We start from the raw sequence: 24,421 nt of genomic DNA on the forward strand, positions 1-24,421 counted from the left end.
TCAAGTATTCTCTGTTTTCTTTCCTACTGAGACTCACGTTATGTATATATTGCTACAAGATTGTTTCCAAGGCTCTTTTTATTTATGTTCATTTTTTTCTTTCTTTTCCTGAAATGAAACGATATCGATTTGCTTATCTGGAAGTTCACTGATTATTCTGTCTGATCAAATTACTTTTGAGCCTCTCTAGTCAATTTTCATTTTGGCTTCTGTACTTTTTAACTTCAAAATTTCTATGTAGTTATTTTTTATAATTTATTTCTATTTATATTCTAGATTTAGTGAGATATTATTCTAATACATTCATTTAGTTTTTTAGATATGTTTGTTTAGTTCTTGAACATTTTTAAATATCTAATGAAAAGTCTATATGGGGCAAGTCTAATGTCTGGGTTTCCTCAGGAATAATTTTGTTGACTTTCTCCTTGTGTATGGGCCATATTTTCTCATTTCTTTGCCTGTCTTATAATTTTTTTGTTGAAAACAGGCCATTTATAATAATACACAATTGGCCCTCCATATCTGAGAGATCTGCATTCATAGATTCAACCAACCATGGATCCAAAAAAGAAAAAAATGGAAAAAAAATGCATCTATACTGAATATGTACAGACTTTTATCTTGTCATTATTTCCTAAACAATACAGTATAAAAATGATTTACATAGTTTTTACATTATATTAGGTATTATAGGTAATCTAGAGATGATTTAAAGTACACAGGAGGATGTGCACAGATTATAAGCTAATATTATGCCACTTTATATTAGGAACTTGAGTATTCATGGATTTTGGTATTCATGGGAGGTCCTAGAACCAATCTTCCATGGATACCAAGAGATGACTATAACCTGAAACTCTGTAAATCACATTCTTTTCTCTTCCCAGGGTTTGGTGTTGCTGCAATTTGTTGTTGTTGTTTTTGTTACATCTGCTGCTACTTATTTGTTTGTGTCTTTCCTAAATTAATTTTTTATGGTCTGTGCTATAGTCTGAATGTTTATGTTTTCCCAAAATTCATTTATTTCGAATTTTATGTTGAAACCTGTTGACCAATGTGATGGTGTTAGGAAGTGGGACCTTTGTGAGTTGTTTGGGTCATGAGGTGGAGCCCTCATTAATAGCATTAGTGACCGTATAAAAAAAGATCCCAGTGAGCAGCATTGCTCTTCCAACCATGGGAGGACACAGTGCAAGGCACCATCTGTGAAGAAATGGATCCTCACTAGATATCACATATGCTGGCACTGTGATCTTGGACTTCCCAGCCTCCACAACTGTGAGAAATAAATATCTATTGTTAATAAGCTACCAAGTTTATGGTATTCTGTTGTGGCAGCCCAACGAATAAGCACAATCTGTATTTTTTGTTGCATGTGGCCACAAAAGTCTCTGGTCAGGTAGCTTAGAGGTCAGCTAATGATTAAAAAGAGATTTCATGAAACATCTTGAATCAATAAGTCTCCTAATCTTTTCCAAAGGGCTCTGTATACATATTTTACATGCCTTCAACATTCCACAAGGTAGTTGGAAACTTTGCCTTTTTCTTCACTTTCTGCTTGCACAGAATCTCAAGGTAAGCTACAGGTGAAAGTTTAGGGCCTTCTCAGTTCTTTCCTGTGTATGTGCACAGCTGTATGTATGTGTGGCCTTCTAAATTCCCATGTCAGAGTTTTTCAAAGCCCTTATGGGCATCTGATTCCTTAGCTTTTACTTTTAAATTTTTTGTTCCATTCTTTCTTTGCCTCAACTGCTTTCTCTACCTCAGGCAATGGCAAAGTCAAACAATTTTCACTCACTGTTTATGAAAAATTACCCTGGGATAAAGACTGTTGCCGCTGAGTATGATCTGAATCAGGGCAAATAAAGACAAGCCCTGCAATTGACGCATTTCACCTACTGCCAAACAGATCAACTAATGACCATTCTTTGGAAACAATTCTTTTGTTTGCTACAAAACTTTTCTTCTTTTTCCAGTAGCTGTGAGGCTACCAGGCCTGTTCGCCATCCATACTGAGATGCAGGTGTTTTTTCTTGAATAACTGTCCCATGGATTGTTGCAAGCCCTTGGTTCATTTCCAGAATTCTGAATAATTGATTTTGACAATATTTTCCAGTGCTCTTGTTCTTTTTATGGAGGAGTGGCTTTTTTTTTTTTTTTTTTTTTTTTTTTAGCAACTGGCTAATATGGGGATCCAAACTCTTGCCCTTGGTGTTTTAACACTATGCTCTAACCAACTGAGCTAGCTGACCAGCCCAGGAGTGGTGATTTGAATGTTTTTATTCCATGATTTCTGCTAATGTCACTCCCTCAATATAAATTTTAGGGTTAGTTTGTCTTAAAAAACAAAAACAAAAGCAAAAATAAAAATTTGCTGGAATTTTGACTGGCAATTCATTAAACCTATATATATATAGGGTAGAATTGACATCTTTAGCATGCTGAGTCTTTCTTTTTTTCCTCTTTGTTTTTTTTTTTTTTTTTTGGTTTGTTTTTGTTTTCTTTTTTGGTGGCTGGCCAGTATAGGGATCCAGGGATCTGAACTCTTGGCCTCTTGGCCTTGGTGTTATGCTGAATCTTTCACTTCATGGACATGGCATGTCTCCTGTTCATTTATTTAGTTCTTTGTTTTCTTTCATCAGCATTTTGTAATTGTCAATATGCAGATCCTTTACATGTTTTGTTAAGGGTACACTTTATTATTTCATTTTCTTTGAATAGATTAGAAATAATAGTGTTATTTTAAAGGTGATTTTTACATGTTTATTGTTGGTATACGGAAATGCAATTGATTTTTGTGTTTTGATATTTTATGTTGAAGCCTTGGTAAGCTCGATTACTAGTTGTAGTCATTTTCTTATTTTTCCTTGGTATTTCCTACACAGAAAATTATGCCTCTGCAAATAGAGAGAATTTTATTTTCCTTTTAGTCTATATGTCTGTTATTTCTATTTATTTTCCTATTACAGTTGCTAAGACTTCTAATATTTTGTTCAGTAAGAGTTGTGAGAATGGACATCCTTGCTTTGTTCCTGAAAGCATTCTGTCTTTCCCAATTAAATATAACTTTAGGTCTAATCATGTTGCCAAAATGTATGCTGCAATGTTATCTTTTTTAGATGCCCTCTATGAAAGAGTGAAAGTTTCTCCCTCTGATTGATCCTAACTTAAGTGGTTTTTTTTCTCAGTCATAAGTAATATTAAATAATGTAAAATACCTTTCCTACATAAATTGATATGATCAAAAAAACCTTCTATTTTATTTTTTTTTTTTTTTTTTTTTTTTTTTTTTTTTTTTTTTTTAAATTTTATTGTTTAATGTTTATAGAACTGGTTTATGGTTATCTATCTTTTTTTTTTTTGAGTTTTGGTAGTGGTGGTTTTCTTAGAATTGGTACATTTTTGTCTAAGTAGTTAAAATCATGAGTGTAAATTTAGTTTTAGTATTTCCAAATTATTATTTTATTTCTGCAGGAATTGTTACAATATCCCATTTCATTTATAATATTGGCAGTTTGTGTCTTCTCTCTTTATTTTTATCAGTCTTAATAGAAGTTTATCAGTTTTACTGATTTTGAAAGAACTCATTTTTTTATTGATTTTCTTAATTGTTTTCCTATTTTCAATTGTCTTGATTTTTGCTCTTATCTTTGTTATTTCCTTCCTTCTGCTTACATTGTGTTAACTTTGCTCTCCATTTTCTACTTTCTTGAAGTAGGAACTTAGATTATTGATTTGAGACCTTTCCTCTTTTTCTAATATAAGCATTTAGTGAAATAAATTTTACTCTCGACGTGGATTTAACTGTATGCATCAAGTTTTAGGATATTGTATTTTCATTTAAATCACTTTTGTATATGTTTTTTTTATTTCCTTTGTGATTTCCTCTTTGACAGATGAGTTGTTTGGATGTATATTATTTAATATCCAAGTGTATAGACCTTTTTAAATTGTCTTTCTAGTGTTGATTTCTAGTTTGATTCCATTATGGTCAGAGAAAAGACTCTTTGCAATTTTTTAAAAGTTTGTTAACTTTTGTTTTATTGCCCAGGATATGTTCTGTGTTGGTGAATGCTTCATGATAACTTGAAAATATGCGTATTCTGGTATTGATAGGTGGAGTGCTATGTGTGTGTGTGTGTGTGTGTGTGTGTGTGTGTGTGTGTGTGTGTGTGTGTGTGCAATAGGTGTGTTCATTGCTACTGGGATTTTATTGCTCTTGGTCCTTTTAGCTATGGTTTGAAGGTTTATGTCCTTCCAAAATTTGTATGTGAAGTCCTCACCCCCAAGCTGATAGTATTAGGAGATGATACCTTTGGGAAGTGATTAGGTATTGGGGGCAGAGCCCTCACGAATGGGATTAGTGCTCTTATAAAAGAAGACTGAAAGTGATACTTTGTCCCCTTCTGCCATGTGAGATTAGAGTAAGAAGAAGGCTGTCTATGAGGAGACAGGCCCTTACTGGACTAAAATGCTGCCTTGATCTTGGACTTCCCAGCTTCCAGAACTATGAGAAGTAAATTTATGTTGTTTATAAGCCACCCAACTTATGTTATTTTGTTATAACAGCCTGAATGGGCTAAGACACAGAGAATACAATGTATGTGTGTGTGTATATATATTAACACATGCATATACACATATCTGTGTATTACAAATATTTCTATATGTAACCATCTGTATCTATATCAAGCTAAACATGAGTTCATACTGATATTTCCAATTCTAATCCATTAGCAAATGGCCCATCTTCTTGTTTTTCTGTAATCTCCCACTCTAACAGTGAAAAACCTAGCTCCCACACTATTACATACACTTTTTTAATTGTTAAATTTCAGTATAAATGTATGGTGTTATACAAATTATTAACATGTACCCCTGCAGACACAATCCACAATCCTATAAACTAGAATATAGAACTTATTTGCAATATGTTTTTTTTTCAAAATTTGTTTTTATTATGGTAAAACACATAGAACATAAAATTTAGCATTTTAAGTATTTTTAAGTGTACAATTCAGTGATATTAATTACATTCTCAGTGCTGTGCAACTATCATCACTATCTATTTTGAAAATATTTTTATAACCCCAAACAGAAAATTTGTGCCCATTAAGCAACGATACCATTACCCCCCTCCCATCAGCCCCTGGGTATGACCATTATACTTTAATCTATATGAATTTCTTTTTCTAGATATCTCATGTTAGTAGACTCATAGAACATTTGTCTCTTTTTTGTCTGGTTTATTTCACTTAATACAATGTTTTCAAGGTTTATCCATGTTTTAACATGTATTAGAACTTTGTTTCTTTACATGGCTAAATAACATTCCATTATGTGTATACATGACATTTTGTTTACCCATTCATATGTTGATAGATATTTGGTTTGTTTTTACCTTTTGGCTAATGTGAATAATGCTGCAGTGAATATTGGCATAGAAATATCTGAGTCACTGCTTTTAATTATTTTGAGTATGTAGTCAGAAGTTGATTTGCTAGCTCATATGGTAATTCTATGTTTAATTTTTTGAGAAACCTCCATACTATTTTCTACAGTGGCTGCACCATTTTATATTCCCACCAGCAATGCATGAGTGTGCAATTTTCTCTATATCCACACCGATACTTGTTATTTTCTGTTTTTTGCTGTTGTTGTTGTTGTTGTCTATTTTAATAATATTCATCCTAACTGGTGTGAAATAATATTTCACTGTGTTTTTTTTTATTTTCACTTCCCTAATGATTAGTGATGTTGGGCATCTTTTCATGTGCTTATTGACCATCTGCATATCTTCTTTGGAGAAATATCTATTCAAATCCTTTGTTCATTTTTGAATTGGAATTTTTTGTTGTTTTTGGGTTGTGAGAATTCTTTATATATTCTGGATATTAATGCCTTATCAGATATATGATTTGTAAATATTTTCTCACATTCTGTGTGAAGTGGACTGAATTATGTCCCCCCAAAACTCATTAGAGCTTGAATTGTGTCCCCCAAGTTTTATGTATTAGAAACTTAGTCCCCACTGTGACTGTAAGGAGGGTGGAAAATCCCATTATGGTAATTGTAACATGGGGCCTTGAAGAGGTGATTGGGTTGTAGGACCAAGCAGTAGTGAATGGATTAAAAATGGTGGTCAGGGGTGTGTTTCTGAGGGCTTTAAAGGAAGAGGAGAGTCTATTTGTCTAGCTCTTTCTGCTGTCTCTACTTCCACCATCTTGCAATGTGAGACCTCTGGTTCACTGTTGCCACCACCAGATGGACTTTGGACTTCCCAGCCTCAGAAACTGTAAGCAATGTGTTGTTTTTCTTTATAAATCACTCAGTTCCAGGTATTCTGTTATAAGCAACAAAAACGGACTAATACACTGTGGGTTGCCCTTTTACTTGGTGGATAATGTCCTTTTTTGTACAAGTTTTTAATTTTGATAAAGGGCAATTTATCTACTTTTCTTTTGTTGATTGTGCTTTTTGTACCATATTCAATGAATCATTACCAAATCCAAGATTATGAAATTTTCTCTCTATATTTTCTTCTAAGAGTTTTGTAGTTTTAGCTCCTATATTCTCACACTTAGATTTTTTCATCCATTTTGAGTTAACTTTTATATATGATGCAAGGTAAGGGTCCAACTTTACTCTTTATTTTAAAAAAAGATTGCTTCTCGGCCTTTTGGCTAAGATCAAGTGTAGTATCTGTTCTTATCAGTTTAATATTTTTTAAAAAGTATTTTATTTTAATTTATCAGTATACAGTGTAGTTGATTTTCATGTTCCTTTACCAATTCCTCTTTCCCTCTCCCTCCCTTTTCCCACCATCAACGTCATATCTATTCACTTGTCTTAACAAGTTCAAGGAATTGTTGTGATTGTTGTGTCTTCTTCCTCCCCACCCCATTTATTTATTTGTGTATTTATTTATTTTTAGCTCCCACAAATAAGTGCAAACATGTGGTATTTATCTTTCTGTGCCTGGCTTATTTCATTTAATATAATTTTCTCTAATTCCATCCGTGTTGCTGCGAATGGTAGTATTTCACTCTTTTTTGTAGCAGAGTAGTATTCCATTGTATCAGGAACACTCATACACTGTTGTTGGAACAGCAAAATGGTGCAGCCTTTATGGAAAATGGTATGGATGTTCCTCAAACAACTACAGATAGAGCTACCATGTGACCCAGCTATTCTGCTGCTGAGTATATACCCAGAGGAATGGAAATCATCATGTAGAAGGGATACCTGTACTCCCATGTTTATTGCAGTGCTATTTATAATTGCCAAGAGTTGGGGCCAGCCCAAATTTCCATCATCAGATGAGTGGATAAGGAAAATGTGGTATATCCAACTTTATTCTTTTGCACATGGGTGCAAAAGAATTTTTCCAGCATTATTTGATGAAAAGACTGTTCTTTCTCTCATAAAATGGTGTTGGTAATCTTGTCAAAAATATTTGACCATAAATCTAAGGCTATTTATGGCCTCTTTATATTATTTCCATTGACCTATATACCTGTCTTAATATCAGTACCATACCGTTTTGATTACTACAACGTTTTGAAATTAGGAAACATGAGACCTCCAACTTTGTTCTTTTTAAAGATTGTTTTGACTATTCTGGGTCCCTTGAGATTCCATAGGACTTTTAGAATCAAATTTTCTATTTATAGAGAAAAAAAAATCATTGGGAATTTGATAGGCAGTGCATTGAGTCTATCTATAGATCAGTTTGGGTACTATTGATATTTTAACAGTATTAATTTTTCCAATTCATGTATGTGGAATTTATTTCCATTTATTTTTGTATTGTTTAATTTCTTTCAGCAATGTTTTGTAGTTTCAGTGTACAAGTCTTATGCTTCCTTCATTAAGTTTATTCCTAAGAATTTTATTCTTTTTGATGCTATTGCAAATGAGATTATTTTCTTAACTTTCTTTTTACATTGTTCATTGTTAGTGTATTGAAATACTACGGATGTTATATCCAAAATATATATCCCCTGAGTTAACCCAACATTTACCTCAGTGTCTCTTTGTGGGAAAGGGAAGTGTCAGGTCCATGGTGGTCAAGACGGTGCCATGGCCAGGACACTTGTGGCAAGGTTCCCAATGCAATGCTTTCCTGCCTGCCCTTGGGTACCAAACGATTATTCCTTCATCTTAGCATCTTATATAGTTCTTCTGTGCTTGGTTATTACATTATTTCAAAAGTAGTACAGAGAAGTGTATCAACACTATTATGTCTGGACCAGAATTTCAACTTGTACCAATACTCAAAATAGTCTAATTTTTTTTTTCTTAAAAAATATAGAGTGCTGCTCTCTGAAAATAAGGTGAAACACAACAGAAAATTAGGCTTCAGATATCCTGCATGGGTAGTATATATTGTAACTAACAGTAAGTAGCATTTTCAGCACTGAATGGAAGATGATTGGGCAGAAGTTTCCCTCCCTTATCTGCCATACAAATCCTTGTTTTATTATTCTACAGCCTCTCAGAAAATGGATCCCTCCATATCTTGAATTTAGAAACTATAAGTTTAAATTTAGAAACATACTAAGAAACACTCAACTTAATGGACGAGTCACTAGGTAACCAGTTGAAAATAATTGTGAAAAATTTTAATCACAAATTACCTTAACTTCAATCACAATTTGCCACTTAAGTAATCAAACAACCACATAGATTTACAAATATGAAGTTGACAATGCAGTGGACTGTTTTTCTGCTTTTTCCTGCTTAATGTTATATAGGCAGCAATCACACAGTACCCTGTGTTGTGACTGTACAGCCTAGTATCAGATATTTTAGACACATTTAGTAGTAATAAGAGATATCTTCGAACACTAGCTTTTCAAAATCCTTTCTACATTTTCAGTGGCCTATGGAACAGCATTTCTAATTTATTTTCCTCATTCCCAGAGATTAACCAGGTATATATTTAATATGCAGCCAAAATTTTACATTACAGCATCGTAGGGCCCAAAGCACTTTTCCCCCACCATCATAAATGCAAAATCCTCCAATTCATGGCTGTCATAGAGGTAGATTAATTCCCTCACCTTCTTATTAGTTCGAGTGTTTCACTATTCAAAGTATTTTCCAAACTTTCTTCCATGGAACACAGGAATGTGGAATATTAATAGTTGCTGTGGATTGGATGTCCACACAAAGCTTATTAAGACTTAATCTCCACTGTGACAGTGTTAAGAGGGTGGGAAATCCTATCATGGTAATTGAAAGGTGGGGCTTTTAGGAGGTGATTGGATTGTGAGGACCATGCCTAGTGAATGGATTGATCCATTCATTGAGTAATAAGTTGATGTTTTAATGGTGGTCACAGGCATGTTTCTGATTGGCTTTAAAAGGAGAGCAAGAGAAGAGGTTACTTCTCTGTCTGCTTAGCCATTTTTGCCATGTGATACCCTGTTTTGGTGTACTTTGTACTTCCCAGCTTCTAAAATTGTAAGTAACAAATATTATTTATTCATAAATTACCCAGTTTCAGGTATTTCTGTTATAAGCAACAGAAACAGACTAATACAATAGGTGCCATAGGCAAAAGCATATGATTGCATGGTCATATAAGTTTGGCAAATAATAGACTAAACATAGTTAAATATTTTTATTATCCTGCATGAATTCTCAAAATCTATAACATGCCTCTCCAAGATGGAGTGAAGAGACAAGTTAAAAGCTACTGTTTCAAAAAAGATTCTATTTTCAAATAAGCTTTAGAAAATTTTCCTGGAGTATTTATATTTAAGCCAGCATTTTAAAATCTCAATTGAATATACAATGCTCCCTCCCATACGTATATTTTTCCTCTTGTAGGAGACCATAATATGCCACCCCAAATATGTCTCTTCAGCATAAGGATAATTTTGAGAAACAGTAGACACAGGGACAGGAAAAGCCCTGAAAACAGTTTATAGAAGGATAATTCAAAAAGTTTGTGGAAAAATAGAATTAGAATATAGTACAAATACTTTCTTGAACTTTTTGAAGTACCCTTCTATAAGTTACCCTTTTGTAATGGAAATTTACATTCGTAAAGGAAAATATCTGTTTGTAAGGGTGTTTCCCTCTCTGTATCAGGAAATAAATGGTGACTAAAACATGAGACCCTTGTCAATGGAGGAGACATGGACTTAAATCTGAATAAGAAAACTTGATATTGTTTAGTATACTTATTCTGATTACTTTCTCATGACTTGCTTCCCTTCCCCCATCACACACACATGCACGTCTTTCTTTGTTTTGGCTGAAGATGGTATTTAAGCTCAAATTCTAAGCCACATGTTTGAGTGGCTTATGTCCCTGAGTTTCTCCCGTGTATGTAAGAGAGATATGTGTTAATAAATTTCTGTTAGTTATTCTCTTGTTAATCTGTCTCTTTTTACAGGGACCTCAGACAAGAATTTAGAAGGATACAGAGAAAGGAATTTTTTTCCCTATATCATCCAAATACCTCCTTTTATTTTTAGGAACACATATAGACTAGAGAAAACTGTCTTCAAGGTCTATACATAAAACTACTTTAATAGTCACTGTTTCTAAGAAATAAGTTCTATTACAGAGAGAAGAGCATTTATCAATTGTTCATAAGGTAATTGTTTACAAATGCTATTGATTTATTTGCAAGATAGAGTTTCATTTCCATATTAATTGTTCATAATCATTTAGATTTTCATGTGCATATGAAGACACAAAGGTATAAACATAAAGGTTCAATGAAATGGGTCCATTTTTTTTTCTACTCAGAGTGGCAAACTTGGGTTTCCATAGGTTTTCAACACCCAAACAAAACTCTAAATTTAAAATCAAGGTGATGTTTGGTTCGTATGCCAGTGAATATGACAAAATGTGGGTCAGGGGTAAGTATGGTAAAAAAATAGAAGTAAAGCAGAGTAAAACCAAAGTTGGACTGGAAAAAATGCAAGAACTACTGCCAATGGGCATGTTTAACATTTAAACTGAAAAGTCAGCAGTTATTGGTGCAAAAGTGAAGATGTGTTTATCATCAACACTGGTGCTTTTGTTATTGTTTTATGTTTATTTTAAAGAATCATTTTTATTGAAGTATAAAATACATGAAGTACACAAATGGTTACCCTACAGCTTAGCTTGTTAAACCATCCCAGCATGAACATACTAGTATAACCAGCATTCACACAAAGAAATACTGTATTACTGGTACCCCCTCATTTCCAAGGTTTAAACCTTCCTTATTTCTAACACTATAAATTAGTTGTGTCTGTTTTATATTTTACGTACATAGAATTAAGCAGTATGTATTTTTTTTTACTGTTTTTTGTTTGTACAACTTTACATTTGTGATTTTTCACCATGTAGTGGTGCTCAACAGTAGTTTGTTAATTTTTGTTGCTGATAATATTACATCATATGAATATACCAAAATGTAATTTGCTCATTCTGCTGGTACAGACTTTTATGATTACAAATATTGCTCCCTTGTGTGTTCTTGTACCTGTCTTTTGATGAACATGCGCAGCACGCTTATGTTGCCTATAGAGCTAGGAGTGAAAATTATGAAAAAATCTATGTACAATTATGTTCAGCTATAACAGATTCAGTTCGCTTTTCAAATGGATGTACCAAATTACACCCCGGCATCCATGCATTTCAGTTCCTGTATTTGGCTTCGTATTTTATATCCTTTTTATTTTAGATTTTTATAGTGGGTATATAATCATATCACATTGTGATTTTAATTTACATTTTTTGAGTACTAATGAGGTTGAGCATCGTTTTACATTTTTAGTGGCCATATGAATGCGTTCATGACTTTTTCAAGTGTTTTATCATTACACACTTTCTCTAATTTTTTTGGAAGTGGACTTTGCATTTTACATTTTTACTACAAAACATTTCAAGTAAATAAAAAATTATAATGAACCTAATACAACTATCATCTAGTTCTGCTAATTATCAACATAAGGTCAATCATACTTTATCTTTTTCCCCATCTACTTCTTTTTCCCATATTATTTGGAAGCAAATCTCAGACATCATATCATTTCTTCTGTAAATATTTCAATATGCAACAAAATAAGAGCTCTTTAATCTAAAAAAGAAAAAAAAAACCCATAACATCATTATATCCAGTTAGTGTTCACATTTCCTTTATGGACATACACTTAAAAAAAAAAAAGACTACTTTTTTTAGAGCACATTTAGGTAAATAGAAAATTTGGTCAGAAAGTAGAGACTGCCATATACCTCTTCTGCTCCTAAACACAGTTTCTCCTATATTAATATTTTGCATTAGTGTGATGCATTTGTTATAATGGTTGAATCAATGTTGATACATTATTATTAACTAAAATCCATAGTTTATATTAGGGTCTACTCTTGGTGTTGTACAGTTCTATGGAATTCAGTGAATGCATAATGTCATGTATTAATCTTTAATGTATCATGAAGAATATTTTCATTATCCTAAAAATATCCCCTGTGTTCTGCCTGTTCATATCTTACCCCCTCCAGCAGTTTTCTTCCACCATAAAAGTCTAGCACACACTGATCTTTTTAATATCTCTATAGTGTTGCCTTATACAAAATGTCATATACTTGGAATAATATAATACATAGCCTATTTAAACTAGCTTTTTTCGCTTAACAATATGCATTTTAAGGTTCTGCTATATCCTTATGTGGCTTGATAGCACAACTCTTTTTATTGCTGAGTAATGTGCCATTGTATGAATGTACCACAATTTGTTTATCCATTCATCTATTGAAGGACATCTTGATTGCCTCCAAGTTTTGGCAGTTATGAATAAAGTTTTCATAAATATTTGTGTGCAGGTTTTTGTGTGAACATATGTTTTCAACTCATTTGGGTAAAAACCTAAGAGTGTGAGTACTACATCACACGATGAGGCCATGTTTAGGTTTGTAAGAAACTGTCAATCTATCTTCCAAAGTGTTGTCAATGTTTTGGATTTTAGCCATTCTAGTAGGAGTGTAGTGTACCTCATTGTTTTAATTTGCAATTTCCTAATGACAAATGATGTTTAATATCTTTTTATGTGCTTATTTCACAGGCAAATATCTTCTTTGGTGAGATGTGTGTTCATTAGTGACATTGGTGTGTAGTTTTCCTTCCTGTGATTTTTTTTCTTGTTTTGGTATTATGGTAATCCTGTGTGGCTAGGTACCAGGCAGTTAGAAAACATCCATATAGACCAAAGCCTGCAGAAATTATTCAAACTGGCCAATCCTAAACTGTTCACTCTGCCCTAATTTTCCTTTGTGGTGGAAACCCCAACAAAGGCAGTGGTCTAAATCCATCCTTTCCTTTTGTCTTCTGCCTCCTGACCACACTGGTTTCTTTCCCATATGACCTTGCATGATGTGCCAGGCCTCCTGTCTCTAGGGCCTGTGAGAATAATAAACTTGGTCTATTCCTGAGCCTCTCCTCTGTCTCCCCTTGTAGCCACACCTGACTGACCACCTCATAAAAGAATGAGAAATAGATGCTATTTCACTAATTTTGTTTAATTAATTTTGTTTTGTTTAGCATCATAATGTTCTAAACAATTAAATGAATTGGGAAAAATCAAAGGTATAAGATTAGAAAGAAGTAATTTAAAGTGACTTTACTCACAAATTGTATGATATAAGTTTCAATGTTGACTTTTAATTATTTTTTAAAATTTTATTTATATTTATTTTTGTGAGGTAAAGTGTGTTGTTTCAATACATGCATAACTACACAATGATTCACTTAAGGTAGACAGCATAGTTTTGTGCCCATTAGTCAACCCCTTCTTCTCCCCACCTTCCCCTCTCCTCCCAGCCTGGGATGACCATTATTCTATCCTACACTCTACTTCTGTTAGAACCCCCCCCCCCTTTTTTTTAAAGATTCCACGTATGAGTGAGACCAAGGTCATCCTTCTGGGTGTTGTCTGTGTCCTACTCTCCTTTTCTCATAAGAATTCCAGTCATATTGGATTAGAGTTCACCTATATGACCTCATTTTATTTTAATTACCTCATTAAAGGTCTTATCTCCAAATATAGTTACATTCTGAGGTACTCTCGGGGGTAGCACTTTAATGTTTTAATTTTGGGGGACACAATTCAGCCCATAACGGTGTTATCAAAGAAACTAACACTAAATTAACACTAAAAAGATACTATCCGCTATTCTATAGTAGATAGAATCTTCATACACTTCAGTTGAGAGTTTAAATTAGTACAAACTTTAAGAAAATACTTTTGTATTAGTAATGTTGAATATGTACATGACCTAACAATTTCACTCCTATTTATATACCTCAGATAGCATTTGTAAAAGTCCAAAAAGAAATGTACGACAAAAAGCCAAAAGTAAAAGCTGGAAAATACCCAAATAACTACAAAAATAGAATAGATTAAAAAATTGTGGTAAATTTATATAGTGCAATTTTGTACAGCAATTAGAATGATTCAATTATAGTAACGTGCATCAGTATGTTTAAATCTCACAAATATTGAGTGACAGACTAATTTCACATAATATTTCAATACTCATTCTATTTGAAGGTCATTACTGAGAAAAACCTAAATGATATTTTCTGAAAAAATATGAAAATTAGGTAACACTATAAAAGAAAGAAGAACAAGGTTAATAAAAAAATTAAGGTAGTGGTTACTCCTGATAGTAGAAATGGAAATGCTGTTGTGGAAGTTACTAATATTCTCTTGTTAAAATCAGGCGGTGGCATGCAGGTGTTCATAATATTTATTCTTTAAAATTCACATGTACATCCTATAGAAACTTTTTATATATATTACTTTTTTAAACAAAAATAAAAACAGATAAATAAAAATTAAAATAGAAGGTAAGGAGGAGAGACATAGAAAGAGAGAATAAGGGAAGGTGGGTGGAGAGAGAGAGATGCCTGGGAAAGTCTAAGTATGTTTTGGATAAGAGAATGCATCCAAGGAAATAGAACATGAAGTATCCAAATAAATATTTATAATAACAAGAGAATTAAAGGGAATATTATATTTTGAAAGAGATAAAAATGAGGTGATGACAGAAACGAAAGTTAGATTTTATAATTTATAAAAGTATGAAGACAGACAATAATTATAAAAAACCTACTCAAATTATGAACAGCTAGTGATTGAACAGAAAATTATTGTAAAACTGAATCAGTGATGTAGAGGATATGCTTGAAAAAATTACTCAGACTATATAAAAGAAATAGACAAAAAATGTTGGCAACTAAATAGATACTGATGGTTATGGAAAATTATTACTATATTCAATTTTTTAAGGGCAGAAGCGGGAAATATATTAAAAAGTTTATAGATCAGAGAAAACACTCTTGTATCAGACACAATCTATGGACTTCCCTAAATTTGGCCAGCTTCACTAGCCTCCTGAGCCTGAGCCTGTTCACCATGGCCATTATGCTATTTCCGGACAACTTTGGCTGTCTCAATTTATCCTGCAGTGACGGTTAGGTTTCAGCATGACCACAGTCAAGCCTGTCATAGTGTGAATTGCAAGAACTTTGATGCCCAGACCTAACCTGATCAGCCCTACTGAGAATGGGTCATTACACTCTTTCTGGAATCAGACTAAGCACCACACCATAGGATGTCAGATCTGGATTTTCAGCAGCTATACAAAGGAATAGGGTGAAACAACTCAGAAGTAATGTTAAGGAGTAAAGTTAATGCCCTGTTAGGTGAGTATTGACCAGGGAGAGACAGGAGGTGGGACTGTACCAGTAACAAATTTTCACCTTTCTTCCCTAAGGTGTGATGGTTCCATCAATCTTGATACATCCTATGTGTATGAGCCAGCATTGGTATTTTCTTGTAACATTATGGCCAGCTAACTAATATAACACCTTGCCTTTTTCTGTCTCCTTTGTCACACTTCTTTGTCCTTCACTCTCATTTCCATAGGATTTTTTAAATAGACTTTTCATTTGTAGTGCAGTTTTAGGTTCACTGTGAAATTGAGTGAAAGGTACAGAAATTTCCCACAAATCCCTGCCTCCACACGTGCATAGCCTCCCATATTATCAACATCCCACACCAGAGTGGCCCATTTGATACAATTGATGAACCTACATTGACACATCATTATCACCCAAAGTCTGTAGTTTACATTAATGTCCACTCTTGGAGTTGTACACTTTATGGATCTGACAAATTTATAATAACCTATATCCACAATTGTAATATATTACAGAATAGTTTTACTGCTCTAAAAATCTGCAGTGCTTTGCTTATAAATCCCTTCTTCCCACCTAATCCCTGGAAATGACTGATCTTTTCATAATCTTTGTAGTTTTCCTTATCCAGAACATCATATAGTTGGAATCATATATTATGTAGATTTTTTCAGATTAGCTTATTTTACTTAGAACTTATATTTTCTCCATTTTTTTCATGACTTGATAGCACATTTCTTTATAGCTTAGAATAATATTTCATTGTCTGTATGTAATACAGTTTATTTATTCATCCATCTACTAAAGGACACCTTGGTTGCTTCCAAGTTCTGGAAACTAATAAAGTGGCTGTAAACATCAATGTACAGGTTTTTATGTGGACAGAAGTTTTCACTTTATGTGGATATATACCAGGGAACGGAATTGTTGGATAGATGGTAAGAATATGTTTAGTTCTGTAAGAAACTGCCAAAGTGTATTCCAAAGTGGGTATAACATTTGGCATTCCCACCAGCAATGAATATGATTTCCTGTTGTTCCTCATCCTTACCAGCATTTGGTGGTGTCAGTGTTCTGGATTTTGGTCATTCTAATAGGTGTGTAGTGATATTTCACTGTTGTTTTAGTTTGAAATTTTCTAACAACATATGATGTGGGACATCTTTTTATATATTTATGTGCCATCTGTATATTTTCTTTTATCATCATCATCATCATCATCATCATTAGAATAGGCTGCAAATTTTTTCATACAATTGCTTTCTTTTTTATTATTGAAACATAATTGATTATACATATTTGTGGGGTGAAGAGTTGACTATAGGGTATTTGTGTAAAATATGTAATGATCAAATCAGGATAGTTGTTAGCATGTTCATCTTTGAAAAACATAAGCATTCTTGGTGTCCATTAACCAATTTTTCCCAAATCCCGTTCCCACTCTCTCTCTCCCCCACTTCTAGTAACCACAGTTCTGTTCTCTCTTCCAAAAGTTCAATGTATTATTGTGATTGTATCTTCCTTCCTTCCTTCCTTCCTTCCTTCCTTCCTTCCTTCCTTCCTTCCTTCCTTCCTTCCTTCCTTCCTTCCTTCCTTCCTTCCTTCCTTCCTTCCCTCCCTCCCTCCCTCCCTCCCTCCCTCCCTTCCTCCCTCCCTTCCTCCCTCCCTTCCTCCCTCCCACTTTGAGTGAGGGCATGTGGTATTTCTCTTTCTGTGCCTGGCTTATTTCACTTAACATAATTTTCTCCAAGCTCATCCATGTTGCTGCGAATGACAGGATTTTATTCTTTATTATGACTGAGTAGTATTCCACTGTGTATATATACTACATTTTCCTTATCCTGTCATCCATCAGTAGACATTTAGGTTGGTTCCAATTCTTGGATATTGTAAATAGAGCTGTGATGAACTTGGGAGTGCAGGTATCCCTTCAACATGATGATTCCCATTCCTTTGGGTACATACCCAGTAGTGGGATTGCTGGATCGTACAGCAGTTCTATCTATAGTTGTTTGGGAAACCTCCATACTGTTTTCCATAATGGCTGTATTAGTTTACAGTCCCATCAAAAGTGTACAAAAGGTCCCCTTTCTCCACATCCTCACCAGCATTTGTTATTTTCTCTCTTTTTGCTAATAGCTAGTCTAACTGGGGTGAGATGATATCTCAATGTGGTTTTGATTTGCATTTTCCAGATGCTTAGTGATGTTGAGCATTTTTTCATGTGTCTGTTGGCCATTTGTATGTCTTCCTTTAAAAAATGTCTATTCAGCTCCTCTGCCCATTTTTTAATTGGGTTATTTATTTTTTTACAGTGAAGTTGTTTGAGTTCCTTCTATATTCTGGACATTAATCCACTGTAGGACATACAGTTTGTATATTTGCTTTGGTGAGGTGTCTGTTAAGACCTTTGGTCCTTTTTGTTTGTTTTGCCATTTCTTTTTTTTTTCCTTTTAATTTCCATCTTTATGGAGGTATAATTGATAAATAAAAATTGGATATATTTACAGAGTACAAATTTATGTTTTAATGTATGTATTATTGTGAAATAATTATCAAAATTAAGCTAATTAACATATCAAATAATTCACATAATTACCCATTTTTTGTGGTAAGAACACTTAAGATCTACTCTCAGCAGTTTTTTGTATACAATATATTATTATTACTTTAGTCACTATGCTGTACAATAGATCTCTAGAACTTATTTATCTTGTCTTACTGAAACTGTGTACTCCTTGAGCAACATTTCCCCGTTACCCCACCACTACCACCTTCACTCCTAACCCCTCACAACCACCATTCTACTCTCTGCTTCTGTGAGTTTTATTTGTTTAGATTCTACATACAAATGAGATCAGGCAGTATTTATCTTTCTGTGTTTGGTTTATTTTATGTAGATTAATGTCTTAGGGTTCTCCAGAGAAACAAAACCATTAGAACATATAGAGCTGCATAAGAAGGAATTTATTATAGGATAAATAATAAATGTGATAATAGAGGTCAAGAAGTCCTATGATATGCCATTTGCAAGCTGGAGAACCAGGAAGGACAATGGTATAATTTACTCTGTGTCTGAAAGCCTGAGAAGCAGGGTAGCTGATGGTGTAATGCTCAGTCAATTTTTTCTAGATTTTTTTTTTTTTTGGTCTGGGTCCTCAACAGATTGAATAATGCAGGCCCTACTTCAATGAGGGTGGACCTTCTTTACTCAGTCTATTGATTCTTATTGCTTATTTACTGCATTCTGGATGACCTATTGTACAATACACAGTATTAATTAGATTATTACATTTTTAAGGCTTTACATTTTTATTGCTTCCTTTTTATCTCGCTTTATATTTTTTGGTTTCTTGTTGAATTTCTCAAGAATGAATTAAATGTATTTGAATCTTGTTAAGTATAGGATTTTTTTTAACAGTCTATGAGATTTCTAATATCTGAAGTCTTCTTGGTTATACTTTTGTTGTTATGTGTTTCTTTTGGTCATTGCTCATGCAATTATTTTTCTGTCTGTACCTAGCTGTCTTTGACTGAGTGTAAGATATCTTATTTGGAAAATTTTTATAATAATAATTTAAAAACTAGATGGTTGGTGATTTCTTTCAGAGAAGATTATCATTTGTTTCTGCCTGACACCTGGACATACTACCAGACTAGGTAACCTAAACTGGGGGCTTAAAAGTCCTTGAAATCAATGATGAAGCTAGACTTCAAGTCCATGAACATCTAGGTTATTTCCAGTTTACACCCCTTCTGATCCCTTATACTGGGTCTCAGTGTAAGGTTGGGGGGGGTGTTACTGTGGTCTGAATGTTTGTCCCCTCCAAAGCTCATGTGGAAGCTTGATCCCCAATATGGCAGTGTTGACAGGTGGGCATTTGGATTGTGAGGGCTATGCTTTCAGGAATGGATTAGTACATTAATGGGTTAATGGGCTAATGGATGATTAGATTATCAGGGGAGGGGCACTGCTGGCTTTTAAGGAGAGCAAGTGAGCACATAAACATGCACGCTCCATCATCGCCTTGTGATACCCTGTGCCTCGTTGGGACTCTTCAAAACATCCTCACCAAGAAAAAGGCCCTCACCAAATGCAACCCCTGGACCGTGGACTCCCCAGCCTCCAAAACTGTGAGAAAGTAATTTCATTTTCTTATAATTACCCAGTTTTGAGTATACTGTTATAAGCAACAGAAAATGGAGTAATACAGAAATAGTTTATCAGGTCCCCACATATATCCTAGCTTCTATTTTGGAAATTCCTCCTTATTTTAGTAGTTCTGTCATGCTTTTAAGATTTATTTTTTTTGTTTGTTTATTTTTTGACAGGGAAATTTTTATTTATTACAAACTCAATCCATTTGGTATATTTCAAAAGGTGCAATGCTTTTGTTCACTTATTAGTGGAAGAAGTTAGAAATTAGCCCCCCAAAATATCAGCAAATAGTTAACAAATTGCCTTGTAAGTCATAGTCCCATATATAGTGCATTCTGGAAAAGAGAAGGTGCAAGACATATTCTACCCATTTTCAGTAGTTTCATCAAATACAACAAGGTGGTGTAGTCATCATATTAAAAGCGATGTTTAGATACTGGATGCCAACACCACCTGTGCAGAAAAGGCTCTGGAGAGATGTTTGCAGAAGTGCACACCTGCAGCTCTTCTTTGGTTCTGGAGATTCCAGGACAACCAATATTGCTTTATCAAATACATTCTTTAGGCCTTTCTGCATGAGTGTAGAATGCTCCACCTACTTGACAGCCTTCAGGTTGTGAGCCAGCTTTTCATCAGTCTCTGGAGTGATAGGCTCCTGGTTGTTCTTGAAAAGTTTCTCGATAGTAAGGGGTCATCTCTGAGATTAATTTGGGTCCTGGCAGGCAAGAAAGGGATCTTTGGACAGTGGTAAGTTATCTCAGGCATCCACTTTTCTTTCACATTTTCAAGTGAAAACATAGAACCACTAAATCATAGACTAGAAATACACCTATTTGTGAACAACTCAGTGGTTGTAATATGTCTTAATCTTTTTGCCCTGCAGTATGAAAAAGTTAAAGAGTATATGGCTCCCTACCAATCATAACTGTGACTGCATAGTTGTCAAAAACAGTTGGTACATATTTAATGGAAATTTGTTGTGTAGCATGTCAATAGACATGTTTTACCAGTAGCACTATCTCCCACAACAATGCACTTGATTTTCTGCATTGCTTAAACAGTTTTGTATTACATGAAATATTTCAGATTTGACATTGGCCTTAGCATCTCCACCAGAACGATTTATTTAGTTTTAGAAGACCTTTTTTTTTTTTTTAAACTTAATTAATAAATAAATTTATTTATTTTTTAAAATTTTATTTTGTCGATATACATTGTGGCTGATTATTGCTCCCCATCACCAAAACCTCCCTCCCGTCTCCCTCCCCCCCTACCCCCCAACAGTGTCCTTTCTGTTTGCTTGTCGTATCAACTTCAAGTAATTGTGGTTGTTATATCTTCTTCCACCCCCTCCGGTTTTTGTTTTGTGTGTGTGTGTGTGTGAATTTATATATTAATTTTTAGCTCCCACCAATAAGTGAGAACACATGGTATTTCTCTTTCTGTGCCTGACTTGTTTCACTTAATATAATTCTCTCAAGGTCCATCCATGTTGTTGCAAATGGCAGTATTTCATTCGTTTTTATAGCTGAGTAGTATTCCATTGTGTAGATGTACCACATTTTCCGTATCCACTCATCTGATGATGGACATTTGGGCTGGTTCCAACTCTTGGCTATTGTAAAGAGTGCTGCGATGAACATTGGGGAACAGGTATACCTTCGACTTGATGATTTCCATTCCTCTGGGTATATTCCCAACAGTGGGATAGCTGGGTCATATGGTAGATCTATCTGCAATTGTTTGAGGAAACTCCATACCATTTTCCATAGAGGCTGCACCATTTTGCAGTCCCACCAACAATGTATGAGAGTTCCTTTTTCTCCGCAACCTCGTCAGCATTTATCGTTCAGAGTCTTTTGGATTTTAGCCATCCTAACTGGGGTTAGATGGTATCTCAGTGTGGTTTTGATTTGCATTTCCCGGATGCTGAGTGATGTTGAGCATTTTTTCATATGTCTGTTGGCCATTTGTATATCTTCCTTAGAGAAATGCCTACTTAGTTCTTTTGCCCATTTTTTAATTGGGTTGCTTGTTTTCTTCTTGTAAAGTTGTTTGAGTTCCTTGTATATTCTGGATATTAATCCTTTGTCAGATGTATATTTTGCAAATATTTTCTCCCACTCTGTTGGTTGTCTTTTAACTCTGTTAATTGTTTCTTTTGCTGTGCAGAAGCTTTTTAGTTTGATATAATCCCATTTGTTTATTTTTCCTTTGGTTGCCCGTGCTTTTGGGGTTGTATTCATGAAGTCTGTGCCCAGTCCTATTTCTTGAAGTGTTTCTCCTATGTTTTCTTTAATAAGTTTTATTGTTTCAGGGTGTATATTTAAATCCTTAATCCATTTTGAGTTGATTTTAGTATACGGTGAGAGGTATGGATCTAGTTTCATTCTCCTGCATATGGATATCCAGTTATCCCAGCACCATTTGCTGAAGAGGCAGTCCCTTCGCCAGTGAATAGGCTTGGTGCCTTTTTCAAAGATCAGATGGCAGTAAGTGTGTGGGTTGATTTCTGGATTCTCTATTCTATTCCATTGGTCAGTGTGTCTGTTTTTATGCCAGTACCATACTGTTTTGGTTATTATAGCTTTGTTGTATAGCTTAAAGTCAGGTAGTGTTATGCCTCCAGCTTTATTTTTTTTGCTCAGCATTGCTTTGGCTATGCGTGGTCTTTTATTGTTCCATATAAATGTCTGGATAGTTCTTTCCATTTCTGAGAAAAATGTCTTTGGGATTTTGATGGGGATTGCATTGAATTTGTATATCACTTTGGGTAGTATGGACATTTTCACTATGTTGATTCTTCCAATCCAAGAGCATGGAATATCTTTCCATCTTCTTGTATCCTCTCTAATTTCTCTCAGCAGTGGTTTGTAGTTCTCATTATAGAGATTTTTCACCTCCTTGGTTAACTCAATTCCTAAGTATTTTATTTTTTTGGTGGCTATTGTAAATGGGCAGGCTTTCTTGATTTCTCCTTCTGCATGTTCACTATTGGAGAAAAGAAATGCTACTGATTTTTTGTGTTGATTTTGTATCCTGCTACTGTGCTAAAATCATTTATCAATTCCAAGAGTTTTTTTGTAGAGGTTTTAGGCTGTTCGATATATAGGATCATGTCATCTGCAAACATTTTTTGTAGGTATACTTAGTAAGTGAACATCACCTAACCTGTTATTCCCAGAAGTAGAATACTCTATTTTTCTTTTTTCCTCCTAAAACATATAAAGCACTGTGAGAATGAGTATTTTTTTCAGGCATGTCAAGTGTAAAATATGTTTTTGATTTTTAAAATATGTAGGTTTTTGCTCTTGATTTTGTTGCAGTGGAATATCACATTTATTGATTTGCATATGTTCGACCATCTTTGTATACATAGGATGAATCCCACTTGATCATGGCGTATAAATATTTTTGATGTATTGCTTAATTCTGTTTGCTAGTATTTTGTTGAGAATTTTTGCATATATGTTCATTAAGAATATTGGCTGTAGTTTTCTTTTTTTCTTGTATTTTTGTCTGATTTTGGTATTAGGGTGATACTGGCCTCATAGAATGAGTTTGGAAAAATGGCCTCTGTTTCAATTTTTTGAAATAGTTTGGAAGGAATTGGTATTAATTTCTCTTTAAATGTTTGTGGTAGAATTCAGCAGTGAAGCCATCTGGTCCTGGGCTTTTCTTTCTCCAACACTTATAAATATTTTTATAAATAAATATTTTAATGTTTGCTAAACAAAATAGCAAAAAGTAGCATTTCACCTTTTTGTTGGCATTTACATGTTTACTAAAAATGTATCTTTTTCACATATCTTCCTTAGGTATTATTTATTTTTGCCTTTTTGCCATTTTTTTATTGAAATATAATTGAACAAATCTGTGGGATGTAGCATTCAGTGTCAATACCTGTGTTGACACATATTTGTGATGTTCCCATCAGGATCATTAGTGTATTCAACATTACACAATGAATCATTTTTTGTGGCCCTTAGCCAATTTCTTGCTAACCCCTCCTTGCCCTACCCCTTTCCCACCTCTGGTGGCCTCAGTCCTTCTGTTCTCTCCATTTGGAAGTTCAACAAATTATTATGATTGTTGTATCTTTCTTTTGTTCTTTTATTTGTTAATTTTTTTAGCTCCCACTTATGAGTGAGGACGTGTGGTATTTTTCTTTCTGTGCCTGGCTTATTTCACTTGACATAATTTTCCTTAAGGTCATCCATGTTGCTGCAAATGGCAGAATTTCATTCTTTTTTACTGCAGAGTATATTTCATTGTGTATATATACCACATTTTCCTTATACAGTCATCCATCAGTGGACATGTAGGTTGGTTCCAATTCTTGGTTTTTGCCATTTTTTCTATTGAAATATCTGTCTTTTTCTTACTGATTTATAAGTATTTTTTGTAGTTTGAGATGCTAACTTCTTATCAAAATGTTGTAAGTGCTTTTCTCCAGTTTGCAGTTTGCTTTCCTACTTGTATTCTTTGTTGCGTTATCAAAATTAATAATATTTTCAATATATTAATATATTTAAATCCATAACATTTTCCTT

General features: G+C 34.0%; 2 pseudogenes; one reads left to right on the forward strand and one right to left on the reverse strand.

Annotated features, from left to right (window-relative positions):
- Positions 1 to 6,663: 6,663 nt before the first annotated feature.
- On the forward strand, positions 6,664 to 6,760 carry LOC134368877 (U2 spliceosomal RNA; annotated as a pseudogene).
- A 13,703-nt stretch (positions 6,761 to 20,463) lies between these two features.
- On the reverse strand, positions 20,464 to 20,918 carry LOC134367564 (cell division control protein 42 homolog; annotated as a pseudogene).
- Between the last annotated feature and the right edge of the window lie 3,503 nt (positions 20,919 to 24,421).

Source organism: Cynocephalus volans, chromosome X (assembly GCF_027409185.1).
Source record: "Cynocephalus volans isolate mCynVol1 chromosome X, mCynVol1.pri, whole genome shotgun sequence".
NCBI classification, from domain to species: Eukaryota; Metazoa; Chordata; class Mammalia; order Dermoptera; family Cynocephalidae; genus Cynocephalus; species Cynocephalus volans.